The sequence below is a fragment of the Rhinatrema bivittatum genome, chromosome 3, assembly GCF_901001135.1.
Source record: "Rhinatrema bivittatum chromosome 3, aRhiBiv1.1, whole genome shotgun sequence".
NCBI classification, from domain to species: domain Eukaryota; kingdom Metazoa; phylum Chordata; class Amphibia; order Gymnophiona; family Rhinatrematidae; genus Rhinatrema; species Rhinatrema bivittatum.
In genome coordinates, this window is record NC_042617.1 from 268,265,381 (window position 1) to 268,291,081 (window position 25,701).

The 25,701-nt window shown below is 42.7% G+C and overlaps 1 protein-coding gene across 13 annotated transcripts in view; it reads right to left on the minus strand.

Moving 5' to 3' along the window:
• EPB41L2 (erythrocyte membrane protein band 4.1 like 2) overlaps positions 1-25,701 on the minus strand; it is a 647,115-nt gene that overhangs the window by 130,241 nt on the left and 491,173 nt on the right. The window lies entirely within an intron of this gene.

Sequence of the window (25,701 nt, forward strand, 5' to 3'; positions counted from 1 at the left end):
TTTACCCAGGGCAAGTCTTGCCTCACAAATCTGCTTCACTTTTTTGAAGGAGTTAATAAACATGTGGATAAAGGTGAACCGGTAGATGTAGTATACTTGGATTTTCAGAAAGCGTTTCACAAAGTTCCTCATGAGAGGCTTCTAGGAAAAGTAAAGAGTCATGGGATAGGTGGCGATGTCCTTTCATGGATTGCAAACTGGCTAAAAGACAGGAAACAGAGAGTAGGATTAAATGGACAATTTTCTCAGTGGAAGGGAGTGGGCAGTGGAGTGCCTCAGGGATCTGTATTGGGACCCTTACGTTTCAATATATTTATAAATGATCTGGAAAGAAATACGAGTGAGATAATCAAATGTGCAGATGACACAAAATTGTTCAGAGTAGTTAAATCACAAGCAGATTGTGATAAATTGCAGGAAGACCTTGTGAGACTGGAAAACTGGACATCCAAATGGCAGATGAAATTTAATGTGGATAAGTGCAAGGTGATGCATATAGGGAAAAATAACCCATGCTATAATTACACAATGTTGGGTTCCATATTAGGTGCTACAACCCAAGAAAGAGATCTAGGCGTCATAGTGGATAACACATTGAAATCGTCGGTTCAGTGTGCTGTGGCAGTCAAAAAAGCAAACAATGTTGGGAATTATTAGAAAGGGAATGGCGAATAAAACAGAAAATGTCATAATGCCTCTATCGCTCCATGGTGAGACCGCACCTTGAATACTGTGTACAATTCTGGTCGCCGCATCTCAAAAAAGATATAATTGCGATGGAGAAGGTACAGAGAAGGGCTACCAAAATGATAAGGGGAACTCCCCTATGAGGAAAGACTAAAGAGGTTAGGACTTTTCAGCTTGGAGAAGAGACGTCTGAGGGGGGATATGATAGAGGTGTTTAAAATCATGAGAGGTCTACAACGGGTAGATGTGAATCGGTTATTTACTCTTTCGGATAGCAGAAAGACTAGGGGGCACTCCATGAAGTTAGCATGGGGCACATTTAAAACTAATCGGAGAAAGTTCTTTTTTACTCAATACACAATTAAACTCTGGAATTTGTTGCCAGAGGATGTGGTTAGTGCAGTTAGTATAGCTGTGTTTAAAAAAGGATTGGATAAGTTCTTGGAGGAGAAGTCCATTACCTGCTATTAAGTTCACTTAGAGAATAGCCACTGCCATTAGCAGTGGTAACATGGAATAGACTTAGTTTTTGGGTACTTGCCAGGTTCTTTTGGCCTGGATTGGCCACTGTTGGAAACAGGATGCTGGGCTTGATGGACCCTTGGTCTGACCCAGTATGGCATTTTCTTATGTTCTTATGTAAATGCTACTTCATATGCATTAAGTCATTTGTAAAAATGAAGTATATTTTTCTTTTAATAAAAATGTACAGCAAGTGATAAGACACATAGTAAAACACTGAACAGAAAACCAGATGTGTTTGTTCTGTACAAACAAAAGGAAAAAACAGACATGAATAAGAGTGAAGGAGGAAAGGTAAAAGAGTATCATTTCTAAATAACTTAGAATAGTATGACACATGCATGCATTCACTAAAAAATTCAGCAAAATAAAATCAAGGTATTTTATCAAGGATAAAATATGACATTTTCTAAATTAAAATACTGTCTGAATAGCACCAGGAACATCAATTGAAAAAAAATGTAATCCACATTTTGTATCTATAGCAAAATCTCAAATTACAGTCATTAATAACACAAAACAACCTGAGACTTTAAAACATTCAGAACATAAGCTAAGGTCTTTCTTAAAAATTTCTTCATGAAAAATAAAGATTATGAACACGAGTTACCAAAATTCTCTCTTCTGTCTCTACAAAAATACCCATGAGTTGAAATGTTCAGAATATCATTGATTCATTTTAATGGTGAATCTTTCTATATTTTGTAAGTGTGGAGGAAATCTTCCATGTATTTGTAGACTTAATGCAGATCCATTCAGTTCTGATTATCAGGCAATTATGTAAGGTAAATAGCAGTACAGTAATTTTAGGTGTGAGGGAGAATGCAAAGTTGCTCACCTGTAACATAGTAATGACAGCAGAAAAAGACCAAATGGTCCACCAGTTTGCCCAGAAAGCTTCTTTTGATAATTGCCGCTTGGTACAGGTTACCCCAAGAATTATATTAAGGATTGTAATATTAGAAATCAAAATCAAGCAACTATTAAACCCAAAACAAAATTAGTTTTAGCAACATTTTTTAAGATTGAGCAGCAAATTTTAAAAAATGTTGCTAGCAGTAATTTTGTTGTGGGTTTGACAGTTACTGTAACAAGTGTTCTCTCCAAGGACTGCAGTATGCAAATCTCACATGTGGATGATGTCATCCAAAAGAACCCAGTCCAGTAAGATTATACAGAATCTTCTAGAAGCTTTTGGCATGCTTGATTGAGCATGTGCAGCATGACTACATCATTGTTTCATGTGGACAGCCTTCCGTTCTTGACATAGCTATCTATACTCAGAAGGGAGGCGGGTGGGTTTTGTGAAGACATATCTTGTTGTCCTCAGAGAATAGCTGTTATAGGTAAGCAACTCTGCTTTCTACAAGAACAAGCAGGATGTGAAATCCTTGCATAGCAGAGTTGCTTACCTGTAACAGGTGTTCTCCAAGGACAGCAGGATGTTAGTCCTCATATATGGGTGACATCATCAGATGAAGCACAGCACGGAAAGCCACTAACCATGGCATGCCACTAACCACGTGGGGTCCCTCTTCAGTCTTATAACAGAGTTCACAAAAATAAAAACAAACCAAAAGAAACCCAACTCCACAAGATGGTGGGCAGGTTTCATGAGGACTAACGTCCTTGGAGAACACCTGTTACAGTTAAGCAACTCTGCTTTCTCCAAGGACAAGCAGGATGGTAGTCCTCACACATGGGTGATTATGTAGCTCCAGGCTGCACCCAACATGAACAGCATAGAATAGGTGCCAACGTGCACAACAACTAGAGCTGCGAAAACTAGGGGAGCAGGTTGCACCCAAGGACAGGGCCCACGGTAGGAAGAGCTGGGGTTTCATGGCTGAAACAAATTACAGAGGACTGACTGTCCAAAACTTCTGTCACGTCGGCCATCCTTATCCAAGCAATAATGAGAGAAGAACGTGTGGAGGGAACTCCAGGTTGCCTCCCTACAAATCTCATTAATGGGGACAGCACACAAGTGAGCTCCGAAACTGACATGGCCTTAATGGAATGCGCCTTGATGAGACCGTCAAGCTGCTAGCCCACTTGAGCACAGCAGAAGGAAATACAGTCCGCTATCCAATGGGATAAGGTCTGCTTAGACACTGCGACTCCCAACCTGTTTTTGTCAAAGGAGACAAAACGTTGAGTGGACAGGCGGTGAGGAACCATCTGTTCAAGATAAAAAACATTGTAAAAAAAGATTGTAAAAGCCGAGCCCTTTTACAATCTAGGGTATGCAATGCCCGCTTACCTTGTGAGCGTGCAGCCTTGGATAAAAGGAAGGCAGAACAATGGACTGATTGAGATGGAACTCCGAGTCTACCTTAGGGAGGAACTTTGGATGAATATGTAGGACCAACTTATGACAAAATCTGGTATGGGGGGGGGGGGGGGGGGGTGTAAGACACCAGAGCTTGTAGTTCATCAACCCTGCATGCTGAAGTAACTGCTACCAAGAAGATGACCTTCCAGGATAGGTACTTCAGGTCGCAAGATCACAAGGGCTCAAAAAGAGCCTTCATGAGCTGGGACAGAATTACATTGAGGTCCCAGAAGACCGGTGGAGGCCAAGTGGGGGGCTTATGTTGCAGCAAGCCCTGCATAAACCACAGTCAAGTGGATGGGTGGAAGTGGAGGCACCATCTCTCCCCTGATGGTATGCCCCACTGGCACTAAGGTGAACCCTCACCAAAGTGGTCTGCAGTCCAGACTCAGAGGTGCAATAGGTAGTCCAAAAGCTCTGGTGGGGAACAAGAGATGGGATCCAGACTGTGACCCACCCACCAAGCTGAAAACTTTCCACTTGAAATTGTAAGATTTTCTTGTGGAGGGCTTTCTGGACTTCAAGAGGACTTGAGATTCGCCTTCCGAAAGGCCTATACTGTCACCTGGTCAACATCCAAGCCGTGAGAGACAGGGCTTGGAGGTTGGGTGGCAGAGCTTGCCCTGGTTGTGAGAGATCAGGTCCGGAGCAGTCCCCAACCGGATCAGAGGGTGAAAGGCCAGCTCTTGTAGAAGCAGGAACCAGACCTGGTGAGGCCAAAAAGGAGCAACCAGTATCATGCTACCTCGGGCCTGTTGAAGCTTTTGGAGTGTCTTTGAGATCAGTGGAAGGGGAGGGTAAGAATACAGCAAACCGGTGCCCCAGTGAAGTGAAAAGGCATCAGACACCAATCCTCTGCTTGCCTGGCCCAGGGAGCAGAATCGATCCACTTTCTTGTTTTCTGGGGTCAAAAGCAAAAGATGTGGTTTGCTACCTCTTGTTTAAAGGGACCACTTGTGAGACCTGAAGGCCTGACTCAAGGAGTCCGCTAGGATGTCGTCAGACCCGGTGGATACACCACCCGGAGAAGAATTCCATTCGCTAGGGCTCCCGACCAGATCTGGACTGCTTCCTCACAGAGGACGTACGAAGCTGTTCCTTCCTGCTTGTTCAGATACCACATTTCCACCTGATTGTCGGTCTGAACTAGGACCACTTTGTTGTGCAGGTGCTCTCTGAACGCCTTCAGGGTGTACTAGATTGCTCATAATTCTAGGAAGTTTATCTGGGACTGCGTCTCCTGCACAGACCAAAGACCCTGAGCATGGAGGTCTGCAACATGGGCTCCCCAACCTGTGTGAGACGCATCTGTAGTGAGGACCAACTGGGGCTGCGGGCTTCAGAAGGGCATCCACTGTTCCAGATTGGAAGGGTCTGCCCACCACACAAGGGATTGTTGAAGGAGGGTGGTGATCAGGGCACAAGCCCGAAGATACTGGGTGGCTTGACACTACTGGGCACGTAAAGTCCACTGAGCTCTACTCAAATCACCTGTAAGTTCCCTACTTCTTTCCACTGTGGACATGGAGGAGAGCAGGTTGGAACTTGTTGGAAATGCAATTTGTATCCCTGCCTTACGATGGACAGGACCCAGAGGACCAATGTAATTAATGTCCATCGGTCTGCGAATAACTTGCAGATGGCCTCCCACGGGGAGGGGGAGACTGGCTCATGCTCCCTAGCCACCAGTCATTATCTCACGATGGGGTTTAGTGGTCGGGCCAAACTTGAACGGGGCATACGAGGTTGTCGTGCCCTCGTTCTTGCCAGGGGCTGCTGAGGTCTGGCTCTAGACGCCGGCGGGTAGTACCTGCATGACCGGTAAAAAGACCACCTCGGATACTGTCTCGGAGGCTTTTTGCTGGAAGGCTGGGTGTCTGAAGTACTGGTTGACAATTGTTGAAGGGTTTCATGATAGTCCTTCAGTTGTGCCACCACCCTCTTTAATCTTCTCCTCAAACAGGTTTTCACCCGTAAAAGGCATATCTGCCAGACGGTCCTGGACTTCGAGGCGCAGATCAGAGGCACGCAGCCAAGCCATATGGCGAGCCCCAATGCCTGCTGCGGTAATTCTCATAGCAGTCTCAAATACGTCATATGATGATCAGACCTCATAGTTATCACAGTCCAGGCCTTGCTGAATTATCTTTTGAAATTCCTCCTGGAATTGCTGCAGGAGACGTTCTCCCATCTTCTCCAGTTCCTGGAGTACTGCCCCATATAGAGCTGATAACAAGCAATCCTGGCTGCTAACGTTGAGCCCTGGAACACGCGGCAACCAAGAGTGTCCAGAGCTCTATGGTCGCGGCCCAGGAGGAGGCCAAGGCATGAGTAGGAAGCCTCTTTGTCTTCTTAAGGGCAGATTCCTCCATCACTGACTGATGAGGAAGCTGATGGTGCTCAAACCCCATGGTGGTTTGGACCAGATAGATTGCATCCGTCTTCTGGTTCATGGGAGGGACGGAGATGGGGTATTCCCAGAGACAGGAGACCAGTTCCTTAAAGATGTCATGCACTGGAACAGCCACCACCTCCTTAGAAGCATCCAGAAAGTGCAGGATTTCCAGCATCTTGTGGCGAGAATCCTGTACTGTCAAGAGCTGGAATGGCACTGACTCTGCCATGGCTTTAACAAAACTAGCGAAAGAAAGATCCTCTGGAGGAGATTTTTGCCTCTCCTCCAGTGGAAAGGGTTTCGACAGCAAGTCCTCCGATTCCTTGGTGGAGAAAAAGGATGCCTCACCCTCCCAGGGGTCATAGGGGGCTTCCCCTTTGCTGTGAATGCCCAGAGACATGGGGCATGGAGCACCCACCTGGGCCTTGAGCCTCGAGCCAACAGGCCGCGAAGGCATCAGAGGAACAGACAGCAGCACCAAGGGCACCAGTGGGATCCAGGCCCGTGAGGACACAGACAGATCCCTCAGCTTCAGGAGTGCTGGTGGCATCGATGGCACCAAAGGCGTTGATCCTGGAGGCTGCAGAAGAGCTAGAGGTTGTTGGGGTGCAATATGCAATGGAGGTGCCGTCGACCCCAAAGAAACGTCCTCGTCTCGTCTGAGGAATCACGCACCAGAATGGGAACCGGAGGTGCCAGCAGTGATGCTCTCCTTGGCCGTGAAGGGGCTTGGAGCATCAGAGCTGGCTTCGTCACAAACACCAATGGAGTCAGTTCTGGTGGTCCCGGTGGAACCGGAGGCTTAATGCCCTGCAGGGCCCGGTTGACTGCCAACCGCACACACCTCTCCAATTCCTCCTCAAAAGCCACAGAGGCGAAAACAGCAGAAGGCAGAGGCGGCAATGGAATAGGATCGACCCCGTGGCAGGGGTTGGAACTGAATATAAGAACATGCCATACAGGGTCAGACCAAGGGTCCATCAAGCCCAGCATCCTGTTTCCAACAGTGGCCAATCCAGGCCATAAGAACCTGGCAAGTACCCAAAAACTAAGTCTATTCCATGTTACTGTTGCTGGTAATAGCAGTGGCTATTTTCTAAGTCAACTTAATTAATAGCAGGTAATGGACTTCTCCTCCAAGAACTTATCCAATCCTTTTTTAAACACAGCTATACTAAATGCACTAACCATATCCTCTGGCAACAAATTCCAGAGTTTAATTGTGCGTTGAGTAAAAAAGAACTTTCTCCGACTAGTTTTAAATGTGCCACATGCTAACTTCATGGAGTGCCCCCTAGTCTTTCTATTATCAGAAAGAGTAAATAATTGATTCACATCTACCCGTTGTAGACCTCTCATGATTTTAAACACCTCTATCATATCCCCCCTCAGACGTCTCTTCTCCCTGCTGAAAAGTCCTAACCTCGTTAGTCTTTCCTCATAGGGGGGCTGTTCCATTCCTCTTATCATTTTGGTAGCCCTTCTTTGTACCTTCTCCATTGCAATTATATCTTTTTTGAGATGCGGCGACCAGAATTGTACACCTTATTCAAGGTGCGGTCTTCACCATGGAGCGATACAGAGGCATTATGACATTTTTCGTTTTATTCACCATTCCCTTTCCAATAATTCCCAACATTCTGTTTGCTTTTTTGACTGCCGCAGCACACTGAGCCGACGATTTCAATGTGTTATCCACTATGACGCCTAGATCTCTTTCTTGGGTTGTAGCACCTAATATGGAACCTAACATTGTGTAACTATAGCATCGATTATTTTTCCCTATATGCATCACCTTGCACTTATCCACATTAAATTTCATCTGCCATTTTGATGCCCAATTTTCCAGTCTCACAAGGTCTTCTTGCAATTTATCACAATCTGCTTGTGATTTAACTACTCTGAACAATTTTGTATCATCTGCAAATTTGATTATCTCACTCGTCGTATTTCTTTCCAGATCATTTATAAATATATTGAAAAGTAAAGATCCCAATACAGATCCCTGAGGCACTCCACACTGCCCACTCCCTGACTGAGAAAATTGTCCATTTAATCCTACTCTCTGTTTCCTGTCTTTTAGCCAGTTTGCAATCCATGAAAGGACATCGCCACCTATCCCATGACACTTTACTTTTCCTAGAAGCCTCTCATGAGGAACTTTGTCAAATGCCTTCTCAAAATCCAAGTATACTACATCTACCGGTTCACCTTTATCCACATGTTTATTAACTCCTTCAAAAAAGTGAAGCAGATTTGTGAGGCAAGACTTGCCTTGGGTAAAGCCATGCTGACTTTGTTCCATTAAACCATATCTTTCTATATGTTCTGTGATTTTGATGTTTAGAACACTTTCTACTACTTTTCCTGGCACTGAAGTTAGGCTAACTGGTCTGTAGTTTCCCGGATCACCCCTGGAGCCCTTTTTAAATATTGGGGTTACATTTCCTATCCTCCAGTGTTCAGGTACAATGGATGATTTTAATGATAGGTTACAAATTTTTACTAATAGGTCTGAAATTTTTTAGTTCCTTCAGAAATTTTTTAGTTCCTTCAGAAATTTTTTAGTTCCTTCAGAAAGTTCCTTCAGAAATTTTTTAGTTCCTTCACAACTCTGGGGTGTATACCATCCGGTCCAGGTGATTTACTACTCTTCAGTTTGTCAGTCAGGTCAACCACATCTTCTAGGTTCACCGTGATTTAATTCAGTCCATCTGAATCATTACCTATGAAAACCTGCTCCAGTACCTGTACCTCCCCAACATCATCTTCAGTAAACACTGAAGCAAAGAAATCATTTAATCTTTCCGTGATGGCCTTATCTTCTCTAAGTGCCCCACTGGCATTGGTGGTGACCGTCAAATGTCCCCGGAAGGACCGGAGGGAATCCCCTCCTCCGGACGAGACTGCTTAGGGGGAGGCACCGAGGCAGTCAATGCCTTTCCATGGTCAGACTTCGACAAGGACGAGCTGTGTCGTGTTTCCGTCTGTGCTCACCACCGTACTTACCTGGGACCACGGGCAACATCGAGGAACCCAACCGAGAGAATGAGGATCTCACTTGGTCACCTGCTCCCACCTCAGGATCGAGGGGCGGTAACTGAGGATAGACCGATGGTGGTCAATGTCGGGACTCCTTTTCTTTGCGGGGTAGAGGTCCCTGACGCTGACGACGGATCTGTTTTTTTTTACCTGAATAGCTTTTCCATTTTGTCTAGTCATGTCCGACAGCCCTTAGGGGTCATTTGGGCACGAAGATTGCAACCACGGATGTTGTGTGATGCCCCTAGGCAAAGAACACAGACCTTGTGGGGGTCTGTGACAGACATAGTTCGGGGGCACCAGCGAAAGCCGGACGACGCCATCTCGAAGAGCACAAGGCGCGCGATTGATGGCCGGTGGTTACCAGGGGAGAACACTGTCGGTAATCAACCGCCAGTTTGACAAAAAATGTACCAAAAGCAAAGAAGAAAAAAATCCAAAATGCAGAAAGACCCTACACCATGCTGGAAGCGAGTTAAATTGAAAAAACATGCGAGCTCCACAGCCGCGAGGCTTCAGCTTCACAGAAAAAGAGAAACTGAAGAGGGACCCCGTGTGGATGTGTGGCTAGTGGCATGCTGGACATGCCCAGTGTGTCTGTCAAAGTTTCTAGAAACTTTACAAAGTTTTCCATGCTGGGCTCCATCTGATGATGTCACCCATGTGTGAGGATTACCATCCTGCTTGTCCTTGGAGAAGTGAGGAATCCCTAGCTATTGGATGCTCCTAATGAATAAAGGAGAAACCCAACCAGAAAACATTGCTAATAAGCAGAAGTAGTTTTGTTCATATATGTACAATATATATGGGGCAACCTTAAAACAATGGGCTTTTGAGATGCAGTCAAATTCTAAACCTCAGACTCCATAGGACTATGAGTCTTGACATTCTCTTCCAGATTAAGGAGGAGATGTAATCTGCTATCCAATTAAAAAGGGAGCACTTGGCAATGGTAATTCCAGGATGATTGGGTCCAAAGATAAAACAAAACTGGGTGGACTTCTAAGAGCTTCAGTCCACTCCAGATAATAGACCAATGCTGTTTTGCAATCCAAATTGTGTAATGCTTGTTCAACCATGTGGCTTGGGGAAACATGTTGGAAGGACAAAATTCTCTTAGGCAGAACATAGGATATGTGCATAGAACCACTTCATTATTAAAAAATTTGGTATACGTTAGATAAGTAACTAGGGTTGGAGCTCGATGACACTGTACTAGAGACCCCACCACCAAAAATATGACTTTCCAGGTCTGGTACTTCAGCTCATAGGAGACTAATGGCTCAAAGGGAGCTTTCATCAGCTGAGTCAATACCACGCTGAGGTCCAATGACAGTGGGACACTTGATGGGAGGTTTCAGATGAAGTAAACCAAACTACTAAAGACTGCACAGAGATGGATTTACCTTCTATATAATGGTGATAAGCACAGATTGCACTGAGAGAAATCGTAATGGGCAATGCTTTATGTGATAATATAGTGCTTATTTTATTGCATTATTTGTATGTTTATTAATGGATATTTTATATATTCTGCATTAAACATTGTTTTAAGAATTTGTGGAAAATTTTAAATAAAAAAATAAATAATGGTATTATTCTTCAGACTAGACTCAAAGATGCAGAAGGCACTCAAACAGTGAAACAGAAGAAATGGTTATTGCCTTTCCCTTACCCCAGAAAACAAACCTCCTCCATTTCAAACCCTCATGGAATCCTTCCTAGAAGCCAGAAGGATATGAGAGACATCCTGACCCAGGACAGAGGAATGCAATATTACCCTCTCAATATCCAGTTTGTGAGGCTAGGGGATATGATGTTGGGGATGACATAACATTCTCCAATTCTGAGAGAGGAGAGATAGGGAATTACCCAACCTGATTGGATTCCTGACTGACATATCCCACAGGAGCAGAAACCAAATCTAGCTTGGCCAATAGGGGCTCATGAGAATAATGGTCTCCGTATCTCTTCTGAGTTTTAGCAGGGTTTCTGACACCATAGGAACTGGGTAAGCATAAGAACATAAGAAATGCCATGCTATCTCAGACCAAGGTCCATCAAGACCAGCATCCTGTCTCCAAAAGTAGCCAGTTTGGGTTACATGTACTTAGCAGATCACAAAAAGCAGATCTCATGTATTATTACTCTCAGGGATAGCAATGACTCTAGTCTACGCAACAATGATTTATGGACTTTGCCACCAGGAAATTGTCAAAATCTTTTTTAAACTCCACTATGCTAATCACCTTTACTACATTCTCTGGCAACCGATTCCACAGCTTGACTATGCATTGAATGAAACAATTGGTATTTTAAACAAATTGGTACAATTTGTTTTAAATCTGCTGGTTGTTGGTTTCATGGAGTTGTCCCCTTGTTTTGATATTTGAAAAAATAAATACAAATCCTTTAGCCGTTCCACTTCAGTTGTGATTTAATATACTTTTATTAGCCCTTTATTTTCTAAGCTTAAGAGTACTAACCTTTGTAGCCTCTCATCACAGGGGAGCCAACTATTCCGTTACCTTTATCATGTTTGTTACCTGCCTCTGCACCTTTTCTAGTTCTGCTATACCATTTTTGAGATATGTGACCAGAACTGCACACAATACTCAAGGTGCAGCTGTACCCTGGATCAATACAAATGACACTGTTTTATTCTCCATTCCTTTTCTAGTCATTCCTAACATTCTAAGCTGGGCATTTCAATGTATTATTGACAAGGATTCCAAAGTTGGATTCCAAGGTCCTTTTCCTGTGTGGTGACTCCTAATACAGAACCCAGAATTGTATTCATGTTGGGATTATTTTTTCTTATATGGAGCACTTTGCCCTTTTATATATTAAATGTCATCTGCCATTCATATACCCAGTCTTAGTCTCATAAGGTAATTCACAGGTCCATACAAAAGACCCTGTCCCCAATTTAGGGAGAAGGCATCTGAAGCTAATTTGCTTGCGTCCCCTCATGTGGACCAGAAATTTGGGACCTTTCTGTTCAGAGACGCAAACTGGTCAACCATGGGTGTAAACCCAGTCACTGAAAGCACATTTGCTTACCTATAAACAGGGTTCTTCATAGTAGTATGAATTAGCCATACTGCATGGGTGACAACGAACAGCACCAACATAGCCCTACCTCTTAGAGCTCAGTAAACTTTACTGAATACGTGCAGCAGATCCCACACTTGCCTTGTGAACCTAGCGCCTCTTTTTTGACAGGAGCGGCGGCTGTCAGTGAGTTTGACAGCCGACGCTCAATTTTGCCAGCGTCGTTTCTCAAACCTGCTGACAGCCACGGGTTCGGAAACCGGACGCCGGCAAAATTGAGCACCGGTTTTCAACCTGCGAGCCAATTTTAATTTTTTTTTTTTTTTTTAAATAATTTTTAACTTTTGGGACCTCCGACTTAATATCGGGAATAATTAATAGGACCATCAACATGCATTTGCATGTTGCGGGCACTATTAGTTTCAGGGGGGTTGGCTGCACGTTTTCGACTGAATAAGGGGGTAAAGCTAGCGTGTCGAAAACGCGCATCCAAACGCGGGTTAACAGTGCGCTCCGCCAGAGTACACTGTACTGTATCGGCCTGTAGGACGGGCCCTGATAGCTAAGCTGGCTCTCCGGGAGCTTCAAAACAACTAAAACCGGCATGGGCAAAAACATCGCAGCTGCGATAAAGCCTTAACACAAGCTATCGCATGGCTTAATGCTACTGAAAAAGGTGTAACTAAAATCGGCGTTAAAGCCGTGCGATAGGGCTTCGCAAAACAGTGAACCCAGCCCACTCCCGCCCCTAACTCCTCCTCTTTTTCTGATTTGCATCGCACCATACGTTAGGGTGCTATCGCATGCGTTAAAGGCATTTTCGCGTGCGTTAAAGGTGCTTAACGCATGCGAAAATGCCCTAACGCTATTTGATAAATGACCCTGTAAGTCAACACTAAAATTCATGCATTTGAAACCCCAGTCATCAGGGATTGTATTTAAGTTTGGGTTTTAAATTAGTTAAAACCTGTAAAGTACCCATAAAGTAAAGCTGCTATATACAAATAATGTACTAATATTCAATAACAGATGATATGGAAAACCAGATCTGTTTATAGCCCGCAAAGCTTGAAAATTGAGACCCTTACACACAAGTATTTGGTAAATCTGTTTACTGAATGTTATATAAGTAGCTTTGCAAATTTCATTAATGAAATCAGATCTAGTGTTTTCTATTAATATTTACATTGAGCTAACATGGGTTCTAACAAACCCTACTAGACTGAGAAATGGTGTTGGCCCATCCAGGAAAATATGCACAACAGAGAAAGTCTGATTAGGGCAAAAAAACAAAACACAGACTTCCTAAAAGTTACTCCTCTTCAGATATAAAGCAGAAGCTCTCTAACAGTCTATGCAGGACTAAGCCTTCCTTGTTGGTATGAGGGAACAAAATAGGAAGTACAATAAAATGGTTAAGAACATAAATTGCCATGCTGGTTCAGACCACGGGTCCATCAAGCCCAGTATCCCGTTTCCAACAGAGGCCAAACCAGGCCACAAGAACCTGGCAATTACCCAAACATCAAGAAGATCCCATGCTACTGATGCCAGTAATAGCAGTGGCCATTCCTTAAGTCAACTTAATTAATAGCAGTGAATGGACTTCTTCTCCAAGAACTTATCCAAACCTTTTTTGAACCCAGCTACACTAACTGCACTAACCACATCCTCTGGCAACAAATTTCAGAGCTTAATTGTGCATTGAGTGAAAAAGAATTTTCTCTGATTAGTCTTAAATGTGCTACTTGCTAACTTATGGAATGCCCACTAGTCCTTCTATTATCCAAAAGTATAAATAACAGATTCACATCTACTCGTTCAAGATCTCTCATGAACTTAAAAACCTCTATCATATTCCCCCCTCAGCCACCTCTTCTCATAGGGGAGCTGTTTCATCCCCTTTATCATTCTGGTTGCCCTTTTCTGTACCTTCTCCATCGCAACTATATCTTTTTCGAGATGCAGCGACCAGAATTATACACAGTATTCAAGGTGCAGTCTCACCTTGGAGCAATACAGAGGCATTATGACATTTTCTGTTTTATTAACCATTCCCTTCCTAATAATTCCTAACATTCGGTTTGCTTTTTTGACTGCTGCAGCACATTGAGCAGAGTTCCACCATACCTTAGAAAGGAATGATGTATTTAGGCTACCACCTTGTTCTGCAAAATGTGTAGGGAGCTTCGTTTTCATTTATTTTATTTTTCCCAGGAATTTCTCTGTATTTATAACGAAAAACAATGGGAGAAAATCAGTGGGGAAAAAATGAGTGTCTTTTTCCCCACTGATTTTCCCCAATTTTTGTTCATTATAATAAATACTAAAGTTCCTGGGAAAAATAGCACAAATTGAAAATGAAGGTCCCTAAAAATGTACTATAAGAAGGACTGGTTAGTAAGATCATGAGCTCTGATTCTGTAGGCTGAAGTAAACACCATCACTTTTTTTTTCTATGTCTGGTATAGAAACCTGCAAGAAGGTGCTTTTATCAGAAAAGTAAAAACTATTTATTGTTCAATGATAAAATAGGATTTCTGATAGAAGATTTCAAATGCATAAGATCTCGTATAAAGCAGTCAAGTTAAAATGGTTTTCCTTTCTATGAATGAAATAAAAAGCACCAATGGAAGATATACATAATCTGAGATGGAATTTAAGACAGGCACCTACAGGTTTAAAGATATCAGTTTACAGGTGGGGCAAAAAAAAAAAAAATAAGATCTAGGGATGTACTTATTTCTAACCAAAAGAATATTATTTTCAGTTATGACCATCTGGTGGAGTCTTGGTAAGCAGTCCTAAAGAGATATGAGCAACCATTGGCTACCTCTCCTAATGATAATGTAACTATCTAATTTATATATAAAAGGATTAACAGTTCCAGCTGACTATACTGAAAGTTTTCTGATATAGTGGCATAATTATGCAAGACCAGATTTGCAGACTGATATCCTACTAGTGGGATTCAAGAAAGCTCGTAAAGGGTCTCCCTTTGGTGGAATCTAAGTTTTAAAATTCTCTATAGATCTATAAAAATTCAGTCTAGGCACACAGATTGAATTTAGCACAAACAAGAACTGTGGCAACGAGGTATTCTACTGCATTATAATAACTGCTTTCTGGGATGATGTTATAAATGAGGTGAAGAGGATGGTGAAGCATATTACTAAGAGTGCTGAACTATGCATATTGGATGATGAAACACTCAGTATATTGAGAAATTACTAATTACCTGATAATTTCATTTTCTTTAGGAAAGTCAAATGAATCCAGAACAAGTGGGTTATGCACCTCTACAGCAGATGGAGACGGAGCAAACTGACATCACAGTATATATATCCCTGCAGTGGCATCAGCCTGCCAGTATTTTCTTCAAAAGCAATTGTGGACAGACTAGCAAAAAACTTGATTAAAAAACAGATAACCATTGCAATACTCATACAACAGGTGACATTGAGCTCAGACAAGAATGTAATAACACAGGTCTAGGGACTGGAGTAACACTTTCCAGTAATCCCTGTAACACGTAGGCACATAAAAGGATCATTATGGAATCATTTGGCAGCCAAGGGAGGTAAGCTGGATTCATCTGCCTGTCCTAAAGAAAAGGAAATTATCAAGTAAGTAGTACTTTCTCATTTCTTAGCGTCCAGTCAGATGAATCCAGAACAAGTGGGATGCACCCCAGCTACTCCCAAATAGGGTGGGAAGCTGCCCGCGGTCCAGTCAAAACCATAAGTGCAAAGGCCCCGTCCTCCTGGGCCTGAACATCCAGATGCTAATACCTAGAAAAGGTGTGTAAGGAGGACCACACATCACAGCTTGGCAAATGTCGGCGGGAGATGACAATCTAACATCTGCCCATGACACTGCCTGAGCCTTAGTGGAATAAGCCCTAACCAGACTAAGTAACGGCTTCTAGGATTCATGTATGCAGCCGTGAATACCTCTTTAATCCAGCGAGCTATTGTAGCCCTTGAGGCTGGCTCTCCTGTCTAGTACCACCGTGAAGGACAAACAGGCTGAGTAACCTCGAGATATCTGACAATATGTCTTGACATCCAAGGGTCACAACAGACTATACTCCTCTACATCTCTCTCTCCAGAGATGGCCCGATTCAAGTGAAACTCAGTGACCACCTTCTATAAAAAAAAAGGAACAGTATGCACCTGTACTGCCCCTGGAGTCACCTGGAGAAATGGCTCCCGGCAAGACAAGGACTGCAGTTCAGAAAGCCTAAACGCAGAACAAATTGCCACAAGGAACACAGTTTTCAAGGTCAGCAACCACAAGAACAGAGTACGTAGTGGTCTAAACATAGGACCTGCCAAAAAATCCAAAACCAAATTACGACTCCATAGGAGCACCGGGAACCACAAAGGATGATGAAGATGTTTCACTCCTTTCAGAAAATGAACCACATCAGGATGAGCCAACAAGGATCCATCATTTACCTGACCCCTGAAACAAGCAAGAGCTGCTACTTGTACCTTTAAGGAATTGAGAGCCAAGCCTTTATTCAAGCCATCCTTGAATTCCAAAATGAGCAGAATCTTGACCAAGGAAGGAAAAGTGCCTTGATCCTCACACCAGGCCTCAAACATTCTCCAAACCCCACATAGACCAAGGAAGTGGAGAACTTTCTAGCTCTTAGCAAGTTGGAAATCACTGCCACAGAGTATCCACATTTCAGCAAGCAAGCCCTTTCAAGGGCCATACTGTAAGACAAATAGAGTCAGATCTTCATGAAGAACAGGTCCCTTCTGCAACAGGATCCTGTGTGCTGGAAGTTGAAGAGGCAAATCCACCAAAATCCTCTGCAAACCTGCATATCACAGTCTCCTGGGACAATCTGGATCGACCATGAGCACCAGCTTTCTGTGACGTACAATCCTTCGAATCAGACTGCCCAACATGGTCCATGGAGGAAAGGCATTCAGCAACTTATCTTCCAGCCACTCCTGCACTAGAGCATTGATCCCCAATGACTTCCTCCTGCAGCTGAAGAAACGCAGAACTTTTGCATTGCGCAAAGTCACCAACAGATCTAGGAACCGGAGACCCTAGTGATCCTGAATCAGCTGAAATGCCTCATCTGACAATGCCCACTCTCCTGGGTCCAGACTCTCCCTGTTGAGAAAGTCTGCTCTTACATTATCTTTGCCTGCAATGTGAGAGGCTAAGATCAACTGGAGATGCACCTCTGCTCATTCCATAAGTTGACCTATTTCCTGCAATACTTGCTGGCCCCTTGGTACCTTCCTGCTGATTGATGTAAGCCACAGTCATTGCATTGTCAGACATTATTCGGACTGATCAACCCTGCAGTCTTTTGCCGAACTGTAAATATGCCTACTGGACTGCATCAGTTTCAAGCTGATTGATGTTCCAGAGAGACTCTTCAGCACTCCAGCACCCTTGCGCTGTCAAGCTTCTGACAGTGAGATCCCCAACCAAGGAAACTCGAATGCTTTGTCACTGCTAATTGGTCCTGTGGGGTTAGAGAAACTCCCTTCTGTAGATGATCCGCCTGCAGCCACCACTGCAGGTGGGAGGAGACCTCCATTGGCAGGTGGAGCCAAATCGAGTAGTCCTGAGAATGTGGGTGCCACAGACAGCAAGGAGCGCTGAAGACGCATATGCACCCTTGGCCCACGGTACCACTTCCAAGGTCACCGCCATTAAACCAAGTACCTGCAGGTAAGACCATATGGTCAGGCACAGAGTGTTCAACAACAGATGGAGTTGAGCTAGTAACTTCTGAATTCAAGCTTCCAGCAGGAACAACTTGTCCTGCTTCATGTCAAATCGAACTCTGAGGTATTCCAGCGACTGAGTAGGATGAAGACTGCTCTTAGCTAAGTTCACCACCCAGCTGAGCTCCTGCATCAGGGAAATCATCTTGTGAATCACCAGGCGGCTCTCTTCCCATGACTTGGCTCGAATCAGCCAGTCCAATTACAGGTGAACTAGGATTCCATCCTTTCTCAACTCTGCCGCAACTACTTCCATTACCTTGGAAAAGGTTCTGGGAGCGGAGGCCAGACCAAAGGGCAACACCCAAAACTAAAAGAGGTGCCCCAGAACTGCAAATCGCAGAAAGCATTGAAGTTCTAGTCAGATGGGAATGTGAAGATATGCTTCAGACAGATCAAAGAAATTCCCCTGATTGCACAGCCATTATAACTGAGTGCAAAATTTCCATGCGAAAGTGTTTCACTTGTAGATGACAGTTGACATCTTTGAGGTCCAGGATGGAATGAAAGGAGCCCTTCTTTGGCATGTTGAAACAAAGTATCGCCCTGATTTTCTTGAGAAGTGGGCATTGGGTCCAGAGCCCTCAGACTGAGAAGCCTTGCCAATGTACTCTCCAATGCCTGCTTCTTCTGAGGGGAGTGGCAGGGAGACTCCTTGAACACATCCCGAGAAACACTGCGAAACTCCATCACGTATCTTTCTCATATCACTTCCAGTACCTATTGATCCAATGTGTTTTCGACCCACCTCTGACAAAAGAAAGAGGCATTCCTCTATCTCCTTTCTCAAAATGAAGCAATCCCCAGTAGGGAGATGCACGTCTACCATCTGCTGGAGATGGAGAATATTGGCAGGCTGATGTCACTGCAGGGGTATATATACTGTGAGGTCAGTTTGCTCCATCTCTATCTGCTGGTAGAGATGCATAATCCACTTGTTCTGGATTCATCTGACTGGATGCTAAGAAAAAGAAAATTTAAGAGAGAGTGTTTATATGAAATGTATGCTTGATTGTTAGGCTTGCATGCTACCATGTGTAGGAATCCAACTTCCAGTCAGGACAATGAAGGATCTAGAAGCAGCAGTTAATGATTATGAAACTTTTAACAGCCAAAGGAAGAATAAGAAGGCTATACAAAAATTCCCAAAATTTGGGACCCATATAATTTTGTTGCAGTGGCAAGATAGTACGCATGGAACAATGTGCCTTACTGAATTAGACACTGGGGGTGAACCAGGAAAGAAAGACCTATAGTATGAACCAGGCTGCAACGAACCCCCAAGCTCAGAATCTTCTCTGTCAAATACCTAGACTAGGAATTCAAATGGTTTTCGAAAATCTCAAGGAAGATGTTCTGTACCTATGAGTTGGGGTGGGGGGGTCAGGGAGAGAAAGAGTTGGGAGCAGGGACAAATTGATAAGACTGTTATGCTAGCTTGGCAATGCCATATTATATAATGGAACTGGAAACTGCTATTAGATAAATATATCTGTTATGTTTATTCTTAGCATCTATACTTCTAGCACTCTTTACTCACTCTGGAATCGGTTCAAGAGGGATGGGATTTGAAGCATGGTGTGGAGGAGCATAATCCCAATTTTATGATGAGATCTTATGAGACAAATTGACAGGATCTGCAACTATATTATTCATCAGGAGAAAACTATTTTTCATTACCTATGTAAGAAATACAGATGAGAGTGTGACAAAAAGGAATTCACAATAAAACATTTTCAGGCTATTTTAAATGTTTTGAGGGGAGCGCTGAGTGAAGTGAATATACCTGCTTGTTTGCCATTCTTGTCTGCTCCCAGGGTTTTAGTTCCAGTATTTGATGTCAACTTGACATAATAGTGAGGCCAGCATAAAAGAAGATGCCCTATGGTGTGAGCAATGCGCCAAAGGTACACACCACTTGAAACAATTTGGATTACTCTAAGTTTTCTTTTTTTAATCCTTCTATATTGGTTATATGGCGAAAAAGAGGAAGGAATAGGCAAGGACTATTCCATCAGGTTCTGAACTGGTTCGCTTTATTTCTCAACCAACAACAGATGGATTCATGCAGCACATCAAATACAGGACATCTGGAGCTTGGCAAGTCTTCTGCTGCTATGGAGGCTTCTGTCTTGAGTCCTGTATCCCCCTAAACCACTATGTAAGGAACTGTCACGGTTTTCAAATGAAGGGGGTCAGCAAGACCAAAGCAGTGCTGCTGCCATGTCAACTAATGGAGGATATCCCATTGGGTTAAATTCACCTACTAATTCTGTACAAGTTGCTTCTCATACTAGCTTACTCCAAGAACAAGCAGTGAAAATTCAAAACTGCCAAGAGAAAGCTAGGAAATTTGCAAATTGTGAGTTGACCTTAAAGACAAGGACATAGTCCATTTAGATTAGAAAACTTCTCTATAAGTCTAAAACTCAAGTTTTTAAATTTTCCTAAAATCTGTTTAAGGTTATCTAAGGATATCCTTAAAAGATTTTATGCGAATGTTTGCAGATCTCGAATGAATCCTTTCCTATGTCTAAAAGTATATTATTCTCCCTATTAATGGGAGGACTGAAGTGGAGAATGTCTCCTCAAATGAAATAGTGGCAGAGAGTTTGGATTTACTGGATTTTCGCAGGATTCCCAGTTTACTGTTTCCTCAAGAGATATTTTACTTGTTAAATTTGTTCTTGAGGCAAACAAAGAGTAGAGCCTTAAAATAGATTTTTGTTGTAAAGATTGTTCCTTTATGAGTCAAAAAATTATATTTCAAGATGTGGAAGGTCCACGCAAATGAGAACCTTTTTGAAGTTAAGAGAGAAAGTAGTACTACTTCTGTATTGAGGTTTCCATACAAACATTTAGTGAAAGTTGTGTGTGTATATATATATATATATATATATATATATACACATACACACACAAACATACACAGATTTTTTTGATCCTGCTCAATTATAAGTTTTTCTTCAAATTAGAGTAAATCCTACTGTTTGTTTAGTTTTAATTGCTTTTTTTCCCCCCTGTATCTTTGATCTTTAAGTTGATTTTGTTTCTTTTTTTCCTTAATTTTTTCAAATGTACTTGATGTTTATTTGTGTAACCCAGGCATCTGGTCGGGTTACCAGTAAGCCCTGGAAAATAGTTCTAGTGCAGTTAGTGAGACAGAGAAGTGCAGCCCCTCCCCTTTGAGGCTGCTGGAATGGATATTCCACTCAGAGGTTTTATAACAGAGCTCCACTAAGGGCTCTGGGGGCAGTCTAAGTTGCAGTTAAGAAGCAATATTGGAGATTTTCTTCAGTTATATTTTTGGCCTACCCGGGGCCTGGGCTCCATCCTGCCTGAAGATCATTTGGGTCAGGTTGAGGGCTCCACTGCTGTAATCATCTCCAAAGGTGCAGTGTGGTTGTCTTGGGAATAATATGGCTTTTGGACTTTAAGTGGTAGGAGCCTTACTGGACACCTGGGTCTTTCCTGGATTCAGGAAATGGGGACCCGGTGTCTGGAATGCCCAGGGAGAGGGAAGACTTGCACCAGAAGTGGCGGTGATCCATTACAAGGGGAAACTCTGGTGTTATTTTCTATTTGGAAACCAGAAGAAATTATTTTTGAATATCTGGGAGGAAGTGTTTTCTGCCTCTCTTCCTACCCATCCATGGACGGGTGAAGCAGCAGTTCCAGCTTGGATCCCTCCCAAAGGGGATCTCCAATGAACTAAAAGAAGAAATAACTACTGAGTGTAAGAACATAGTTACAAATTTGGAGGACACTCATCCAGAGTCTTCACGTCCTGGGGAGAAAGAAAATTTGATCTCTGTGCAAAGAGATTTTGGCCATACTGGAAGGGGTTTTCCCAATCATCTAAGGGCTGTCCTGCCCACTGGGACTACCACTTTATCTAATCCGGAAGAGTGGATAGTTCCCTTGCCTGCTTAAGTCTCCTGCACAGATAGAGGCCAAGGGATTTGTAAAAAAGAGTCAGGAAGACTGTTGTGCCATTAATCAATCAGTATTTGCAGTAAAGACTATTTTTCAACACTAATCCAGTGGCTCCAGTGTATTTATTTGGGCACACAGCAAATAGAAATTACCCTCTCCCAGGAAATTTCAGGCAGGACGTTAGTCATCTCTGCACTGGGACCTAAAAGGAACCCTTTCTTCTCCAAGTCAAGGGATTCACACCCTGGGGAAAAGGGGCACCAAAAGAGCTAACCAGGGTCCTTGTCCGAAGAGGCTACAAATAAGTTTATGACCCCACCCATGCAAGACAGGCAATCTGGGGTGGGGTTACATTTGAAATTAATAAATATATAAATGTGTTGAAGGATACATCCTTAAGTGAAGATCAGGAGAGATACTGCTAAGGCTGAGAACCTAATTTAAGCTCCCCAAATCTGGAATGTGCACAAGGGAATGCCTATGAACAGAAAAGGTGGCTGGTAAGAACATAAGAAATTGCCATACTGGGTCAGACCAAGGGTCCATCAAGCCCAGCATCCTGTTTCCAACAGTGGCCAATCCAGACCATAAGAACCTGGCAAGTACCCAAAAACTTGGCAAGGAAATGAACTTAGTGTTATACAGAAAGAAACCGCAAACTGATCTGAAGGCAGGGCTGGTTCAGGATGCACAGGTCCTGGAGCTGGAAGGCATCAACAACTCCTTGACTTATGTGATGTAATGTTAATCTCCTACTGGATGCCAACTCCACAGCATTCTCTGAAGCAGTTTTATTCTTCTGGATTGGCAACAAGGGTGTTTACATGGACACAAATGCACAAGAATAAGAAAAACAACAACAAAAAAAACAGGCACAAGAAACGAGATTAACAATACAACTCATTTAGCTTTTTGCTTTGTTTAAAATTATTTCATTATTGATGTTTAAATGTATTAGACTAAGGAATTTTACTTCCTGCTCATTCTGTTTCATTGTAAACCGGTTTGATATGCATATTATGCAGGAAAATCGGTATAAAAAAACTTAAACTAAATAAATAAATAAATTGGCAGGATGCAACTACGACTAGTGATGTAACTAAGTAGAAGTGGCACAGGATTAATTTGATGCTGTCACTTTGTTTTCAAAGTGTACTATCCAGGAGCCAGTTCAATGGGTATGAGGTGTTTCTCAGGAAGCAAGTCCAGACGCTTGTAATCATCCCTGCCATGGGAGGATGAAAGCTTAAATCCAAATGGTGAGGTACTCCTGGCAAGATTATTGCTGGACAGAAGGCACTTTCACCACATTTGAAGCCTACAGTCTTCAGTGTTTTAACCAGTATCTGGCACACATCCTCAAATGTTTTGAGCCCTTTGAAATAGATAATTTCTTGGGTTGAAAAGGATGGCTCACTTTTTTTTAGTCTTTGTATTGAAAGTTGGCTGACGGCTTCTTTGGCAGAGCATGAACAGATCTCAGGTCTATTTCTCTAGACTTCAAGCCATTTAGCTTGAACAATTAGGAACAAAGCTGGTTCTGTCACTATCTGGCAGCTCAAGGCAACATATACAAACTGATCTTGCATCTAGGCATTTTGTCACCTGCTTCCAGACAACAGTCCTAAAGACCATCTCTGCATCACATCTTGTATCTGCACCGGGGAATATTTCTTGGACATTGGGTTTGATGACTGACATTCACAAAAAATGAAATAAAATCAGAATAAATATAAAAACAAGTATCACAAAATATGTGCAAGATGTGATGAATGTACTCAACATGTTTCAAAGTAAAAGGAAAAAAAACAGAAGGCCTGTGGAGTTATTAGTTCAAAAAACTATTTAAAAACATTTGAAAAACTCAGATTCTCATACTTATCAGTTACTCAGTCTGCCAAGGTAAGGGCTCTTGTTGGTTACTGTTTGAGTCCAATTTTCTTCCCCCCTGCCATAGAAGCATAGAATAATGTTGGAGTTGCATCAGAAGTGTAGTATCAGGCTTTTTGGTTAAGGGTAGTAACTGCTGCAACAAGCAAGTTACCTCCATGCTTTTGTTGGTTACTGTTTGAGTTCAACTTCCTTACCCCCCACCCCCCTGCAGTTGAAGCAGAGAGCAATATTGGAGTTGCATCAGAAGCGTAGCATCAGGCTTTTTGGTTAAGGGTAGTAAGTGCCGCATCAAGCACGTTACCCCCCATGCTTGCTTTCCCAGACTGTACAGTTCAATGTCCTTGTGGTTGTTATCTGAATCCAATTCCTCTTTTCTCTTTCCCCCCTGCCGTTGAAGCAGGGAGCAATGATGGAGTTGCATCAATACTATGAAGGCTTATTTATTAAGGGTAGTATCCGCCACACCAGCAAGTTACCCGCATGCCTCTTACTTCATTCCCTTCCCCCTTGTCTTTAGGGATCCATAGTGTTTATCCCATGCCCTTCTGAAATCTTGAAAAGTTTTTGTCTTCACCACCTCCTCCAGCAGGGCATTCCAGGCATCCACTACCCTCTCCATGAAAAAATATTTCCTGACATTGATTCTGAGTCATCCTCCCCAGAGTTTCATTTCATGACCCCTAGATCTATTGGATTCTTTACAGCGAAAAAAGGTTTGTCTTTGATCGTGCATCATTAAAACCTTTCAAGTATCTGAAGGTCTGTATCATATCTCCTCTGCTTCTCCTATCCTCCAGGAGAGAATCTATACTGAAGAACTACATATTCTAGCTAAAAATTCTACAAATTAGAAAAGGAGGAGGAAGAACAAATGCTACTAGAGATAAGGATCTGCGAGGAGAACAAGGGGGAAAGCAGACAGTCAACTCAGCAGTGCATGGTTCAGAGGAAGGAGAGTTAGGGCATCCCAACAGAGAGGTTCCATTAAAAGCAAACATAGTCCATATGCTTATATGTAAAAAAATCACCAAAGCTAATGATTTCCGAATTATCCCAAACAACTGAAAAGCAGGTTGTTAAAACAAGCAAAATCCACACTTTGAAATGTCTGTATGCCAATGCCAGAAGTCTAAGAAGTAAGATGGGAGAGTTAGAGTGTATAGCAGCAAATGATGAGATTGACATAATTGGCATCTCAGAGACCTGGTGGAAGGAGGATAACCAAGGGGTAATGCTATATCAGGGTACAAATGATATTGCAATGATAGGGAGGATCAACTTGGTGGGGGTGTGGCACTTTATGTCCAGGAAGGTTATAGAGCCACAGGATAAAGATCATACAAGAGACTAAATGCTCAGTAGAATCTATATGGGTAGAAATCCCATGTGTGTTGGGTAAGAGAATAGTGATAGGAGATTACTACTGTCCACCTGGCCAAAATGATCAGATAGATGATGAAATGCTAAGAGAAATCAGGGAAGCTAATCAATTTTGCAGTGCAGTAATAATGGGATATTCAATTACCTGTAAACAATGAGGGAAACCAATTGTATTTTAAATATAGCGTAAGTGACGGTATCAGCAAGCCTGACGTTGTGATTTCTCAACAAGAACCCAACCGGTCTTTTAATCATTCACCATCAAAAATCTTTTTATTATTAAATCAAAAATTTTTATCTTTTTCATTAAAAGTCTCAATGGACCTTAAATTCCAATACAAATCCGTGAAGAAGGTTTAGGCAGCAATCTCTTTGTTGTAAATAATAAACACAGCCCTACACGGCCGGTGTTTCAAAGTAATGCTTCCTCAGGGGCATATGAGAAGTATTTGCCTGAAAATATCAACAAAACAGTCTCAATAAAATATTTGAAATAATGAAAGAAAGAACAAGTACTTATCTCAGCACCGCAGCGGCGTGGAACAAGTAAATGCGAATTGATTATTTACTCTTTCGGATTATAGGACTAGGGGGCACCCCATGAAGTTAGCAAGTAGCACATTTAAAACTAAATCGGAGAAAATTCTCTCTCACTCAATGCACAATTAAGCTCTGGAATTTGTTGCCAGAGGAT